This window comes from Ceratotherium simum, chromosome 22 (assembly GCF_057802395.1).
Source record: "Ceratotherium simum simum isolate JZ-2026a chromosome 22, ASM5780239v1, whole genome shotgun sequence".
NCBI lineage: Eukaryota > Metazoa > Chordata > Mammalia > Perissodactyla > Rhinocerotidae > Ceratotherium > Ceratotherium simum.
This window is the reverse complement of record NC_141921.1, coordinates 4,647,002-4,653,245: the sequence shown is the minus strand read 5'-3', so window position 1 is coordinate 4,653,245 and position 6,244 is coordinate 4,647,002.

Sequence of the window (6,244 nt, the reverse complement as noted above, 5' to 3'; positions counted from 1 at the left end):
ACTAATTAACGTTCACGACCCCCTTGGGAGGCAGGCCGGGAACGGCTGCATTTTACTGCCGGTTTGCAGGAGGCCCTGCAGCCTGGAGCCGGCTTGAGCAGGCTCTAGGCCACGGTCAGAGTGGGTTGGCTCCACATTAAGCAAGTCCAGGGTGGTGGAGTCCCAGAATCTAGCCCTATCCTGCTAGCAGCTTCTTGTGTGACATTTCAGTCAATCAATTGATCAGTCATTTATTGGGTGGCTTGATTTACAGAGTTCACTCATGGGTAGAGCCCCACAAGTTCCCTAAAACAGGGAAAAAAAAAATTCATTCCTTCATTCTTTCATTGTCATCAAAAACAAAACAAAAGGACCCCGTGTCTGCCTTGGTGCCCCAGAGCCCTGCGGACACGCCGTGCACTTAGTGGTTTCCACTGGCTGCTGGCCAGACGGGGAGCCCCTGGGGGCAGGCACAGATTTTGCTCTTTTCTGTATCCTCCGTCCTGAGCACAGGGCCTGCCAGTTGGGGATCAGCACAGGGTTTTGCTTTTGTTTGTTTTAATACATCAATCAGTAAACGAATGGACGGTTTGTCTTTCCTCAGGCTGGGGCTCCTGCGAGGACACCCTGAGCCATCCCCGAATCCAGAGCCCCTGGCCTGGCACAGAGAGGGGCTCCGAGCATGTGTTCAATGAACAAGTGAAGGCAGAGTTCATGGTGAACTCCTTGACCTCAAGTTGCTCATAATCTCCTGGAGAGGCTGCCTCTCAAAGGGGTGGTCCCAGCAGCTTATGGTAAGAAGCTGTGAAGAGGGAGAGCAAGATGCTGAGGGAGCAGCATTGCAAGGAGGTGCGAGTGGGATCAGGGAGGGCTTCCTGGAGGAGGGGACATGGACTTGGACCTTAAAGGATTACTAGGAGCTTCTCAAGCTGAAAAGAGGGGCAGTAAGTCACCACTGGATGTAAAGAAGAGGGCTTAAAAATAGTTCTGGCTGGAGCACAGAGCACCCCCAGGCCTCGTGGCAGCACAACGGAAAGGCAGTGGGCACCAGTGTGTCAGGGCCTGCTGGACCAGGCTGTGAGTTTCTCTTCATCTTTGAGGCCAGTGAAACTTTTTCTGTGAAGAATGATACTCCCTCCCCTCCAACACACACAATCTGTTTTGAGGCTTAGCCCAAACAACTCCTCCTCTGACAAAAATCCCTGGATGCTTTGCATTCCACTCTACAGCACGTATTTGTTAGAATTTGAAAAAAAGTATAATTGTCACTCCAGGGAGATGGCGTCCTCCTCTGCTGAGGGCCCCTAGGCAGACGCTGACCAGTGTGAGAAGCAGGCCTGTGGGCAGTGGAAGGGTTTTACGCCAGGGAAGGACATGGTCAACTCCGTTTCTTTGCCTGAGTGAGGTGTGAACTCAGAGTAGAGGAAGAAAATGCGGAGAGAGGCTGGATGGGAGCCTCCCACAATGGCCCAGACTGGGGCAGTGGGTGGGAGAGGCGGGGACAGACTCCAGACAAGCACTGGGACAGTCCACCTCATGGACTCCTGAGCCCATTCCTCCCACCCCTACCCCTGGCCCCTGCCCCATTAGCCCAGCTCGGCCCAGACAGACTGGGCTGGAGGTGGGAGGGCCGCCTTGACTTGGAATCCTGCCCAGCCTCTTCCCAGGTGTGTGACCTTGGGCCAGTTCCCTCATTTCTTCATCGGTAACACGGAAGTCACAATACCACCATGTAGGAGTGTTGGGAAGGTTCAGTGAGAGATGTAATTGAAAGCATCTGGCTCATCCTTCAACCCATCCCGACTCTGGGGACCCCATGGCTCCCTTACCATAAGGCGAGAACCATCATTCTGCTGCCGCCTCTGGTTCTGAAGGACTCCCCACTCCCGCTGCTGTGTGGGACGCCAGTCCCCTTCCATCTTCAGGGACCTCTTCTCTTGGGGCCCAGAGTCCACCACTGGTTCATTTGTTCAGTGTCTAAGTCTAGGATGATTAGAGACAGCAGGGGGCTGGGAAGATGGGCCTCTTTTTTTAATCAAGATTCCTTGGAATTCAAGACTGTGGCCACCAATTGTCATCACCATCATCATCACCCTTGTTCACATTTCTAGAGCCCTCGCTATGTGCCAGGGACAGTGTTAAACACTTCACGCCCGTGTCTGATTAAATCCTTACAATAACCCATGAGGTATGAATATCACTGTCATGTCCATTTTACAGATGAGGCAACCAAGGCTTGGAAAAGTTGGTGAGCTTGTCCGTGGTCAACACAACCAGTAAAAGGGAGAGAGAGGATTCATTTCCAGGTCTGTGTGGGCACAGCCTGATCTCCACACTCACAGCATCCAGTGGCAACCTCTTTGTCTCAAATATGTCCTGACCTATAACCAAAGTTGTAGGGGCAGTCACCCAAACAGACCCTTTCTGTTTGGCTGGGTGCCCTCTGTCTGGAGGTTGGCTCTTGAGGTCCCTCTTTAGGAACCCTTCCTTGAAGCCCCCACTGGCAGGGACTCCACTCCCCCCAAAATCTCGTCTGAGTCTCTCATCTGGCTGTTTGCTCTCTGAGGTATGTTACAGCTGAGTGTGTCCACGTGGGGCAAACAGACCTGGGTGCAAATCCTCACTTTGACACCCACTGACTATGTGCCTGTGGGTGAGATGCTCAGGCTCAGATGCCTCATCCTTAAAATTGTAGTGCCCTCTCCCCGATAGAGTTGGGATGAAGATGCAAGGAGTATGCCTGTCGAAAGGGCTCAGCACAGTGCCTGGTACACGGTCAGGGTTCAGTAATGTTTATTATTATTATCATCATCGATGAAAGTGCCCCGGCTGGCACAGTGCATGGCACACAGTAGGGACAAGACTTTGTCTCTTCACCCCCACAGACTGCGAGCTCCCAGAGGGGAGGGCGCATGTCCTGCTCATCTCTAGCCCCGCCACAGTAAATCTGTTTACCAGGTAAAAAGATTTTGCACACAGTAGATCTCAATACCTATCTGCTGAATTAGTGTCTTTCTAAATAATTCTCTCAGTTCTTAAGAATGCCCTGCTAAAAATGCAACAACGCAAAACCTCAGCAATCGTTAATCTGTCAAACAACAACTCCTTTCTGAGCGCCTGCTCTGGGCTAGTTCTACAGAGCACTGGGCATGGCTGGAAGTCTGGGCACAGTGTAGGTGTCCCAGGAGAGACGGAACAATCAAATGTCTGTGAGTTTTGGCTGTGACTCCAGCTGTTTGTCTGGTCACTCTCATCTGGAAGGTGGATGGGAATTGAGTTCCTTCCAACAGGACTTTGCCTTTTCTCTCTGGTGCAGGGTTGGGGTAGGTGTGAGTGGACCCAGGTGGAGCTCGTGCCCTTCAAAGCTGGTGGCTTAGAGAGAAGAATCCGTGTCTGCAGCCAAACAGACCCGGCTTTGCTTTCCAGCCCCAGCACTTACTGGCCGTGTGACCTGGGGAAGGGACTCAACCATTCTGGCCCTTGGGTCTACTCCAGTGGGGGCAAGAACCGCCTCAAAATGTTGTGAAGAGCAAACAAACAACTTTGTAAACTGCAAGTTCTGTATAAATATTAGTAATAGAAATATATTCAGATCACTCGTTTGTAAGATTAAATGTGTGATGAGATGATGACTTTTAAGTCATTAAATGAGATTATGTATGTAAGGCACTTGAAAGGGCCTGGCACGTAGTGCTCAGTGTGGGATTAACTATTGCTAATACTCCAGTGTGGCCGTCCTCTGCTGCTCCTCTACCCAGTGGCTCTTTCCCGCCACGTCCCTGTGGCTCACTCCCTCACCTCCTTGAGGTCTTTGCCCGGATGCCGTCCTCACAGTCGGGACTCGCTGAGACCCGATTTTTCACTGCAGTCCCCATCCCTCCCCCCAGCACTCCTGATCCTCTCTCCCTGCTTTATTTTCTCCACAGCACTCATCGCCATTTAACACAGCAAATGTCTTACCCAGTATTTGGTTTATCTGTGTTACCTCTCCTGCCCCATCCCCAGGAGAATGTAAGCTCTATCCAGGAGAGCAGGGCTTTTTATTCACTTGGTTCATTCAGCATCCCCGGTGCCTAGACAAACGGGCACCAAACTTCTGTCAAAGGCCAGATAATAAATATTTCTATGCTTCGCAGGCCATACGGTCTCTGTTACGACTACTCAACTCTGCTGTCATAGTGTGAAAGCAGCCATGGAAATATGTCAACAATTGAGCATGGCTGTGTTCCAATAAAACTTTATTTACAAAAACTGGTGGTAAGACAAATTTCACCTGTGGGCCATAGTTCACCAACCCCTGGCCTAGATCATTGCCAGGCACGTTGTAAATGCTCAATAAGTATTTGTTGAATGAATTAATTAGTGAATAAATGAATGAATGAGCACAAGACACCTGGAACAGTGCGTCACTCACAGCTGGTACTCAGTAAATGCATATTCCTTTCTTTTTTATACTTAACAAATACAAGATAGGCCGTGATATGTTCTATGAGAGGTACAAAGGAAGTGCCGTGGGAGTATTGAGGAGGTGGAGTCCTCCTCTTGGGATGAGGGAGGACGTCAAGGGTGTCTAAAACCGGGCTCCCCCAGAAGCTGGCCCTGAGTTGAGGATTCAAGGGCAAGCAGTTTATTTGGGAGGCGATCCCAGGAAGGACTGGTAGTGGAGTGGGGAGGGGAGAGAGGGAAGGGCGGGAAATGATACAGGGTGTGATAACAAAGGAGCTGGTTACTGCTGTGGCAACTGGCCTGAATCCCAATGGGACGTAGGGAGACGGTGTGGGATGTGCCCCAGGTTTATACTATCTCCCTGTCCCCCCTTGTGAGGCTGGGGTATTTGTCCTCCAGTTTCCACTCCCCGTTGGTTGAAGCCTGCTCCTGGGACGTCAGCTACCCAGTGCTCCCAGTCAGGCGGAGGGCGGCAGGGGTTCACAGGGGACCACCTTGGCAGGTACCTGGTGGGTGAGGGGAGAGGGCACATGGAGGGCACTGAGGCGATACTTCAGCTGGCCTTGCAAGATAAATACACACCGTCTCGTTTGAGATACTGTTTTCAGGTCTTTGATGCCCATGGCTAAGCCTCGCCCTGATAGACTCTAATAGCCGTTCCAGCAGACAAGGGCATTTTCTGTCCCTTGCCCCAGTTGGAAAACCCTCTGGGAAGGACTCTGAGTAGCCCAACTTGGGTCATCTGTCTGCATGTGTGGTCCGGGGGTGTTATGATTGGCAGGGTGGGGAAGGGGCAGTCAGCAGTCCAGGAGGAGGAGGTGTGCTGTTCCCAGCAGGGAGGGGTGCTGGGCAGATGGAACAGTAGAGCCCACCACAGTAGGGGCTCTTTTGTTTCCTTTACTTTGTGGATGACAAAACTCACAGAGGTGCTGCAGTTAATGAAACAATTTACATGCCCAAATAGAGCAAGCCCGCCACAGAGCTAGTGACTGGTTTGGAAAAATAAACGTGAAAAATGCATTCTGATTTTTAACCGTTCAGTATATAGAGCAACATTTGTGATAGAAGAGAAAGTATCTAAAACCCAAATAGTTAGAAAGCCATTCATTAGTACTCTTTAGCCTGCCTGCCATTCAAGGCAGCATGGAGGGACCTCAGGAAAGTTATTCAACCTCTGAGCCTCAGTTTCCTTGTGTGTAAAAAGGAGACGGTGCTGATACATAGCTAATGGGCTTGTGAGGGTCCAGTGAGACACGGCGTGTGGACCGCAAGCCACAGTGACAGCCCATGGCAATCTCGCAGTAAATAGTTTTGATGGTGATGATGACAACGATTTTCTTTGCCCTCCCTGCAGGAACTTTCCCTGCTCAGTCAAATTGTTTTTCTGTGGCCACCTAGAGGCCTGCTGGGGCTTTTCCACAGCTCCACAGGGGTTTTTGCTCACCACTGTCTCGCCAAGAACATCCGGATGGAGGGGGCTCCGTCTCTCCTCCTCATCCCAAAACTAGAGAGGGTGTATTCCAACCAGATGTGGGAGGTGGGAAAGGTGCTGCAGGTAGAGGAACAGGGTGAGCAGAGGCAGGAAGCAGGAAGTGGGGGCTGGCGTTCCCACGTGCCGCCTGGAGGGGCGGCCTGTGGGGAGGAGCTGGGGCAGGAGGAGGGAGCTGGCCGTGTCCCCAGCCCCATCAGCAAGCCTCGCCAGTGACTTCGGCCCCACAGAGCCGGAGCTGGAGCTAGGGATGGTTTCTCCCTGGAAGCACGCCCGCAATGCTGGGGATCTGTTTCCATCTGCTCATTTTACTGCTGAGTTGTGAAGTGC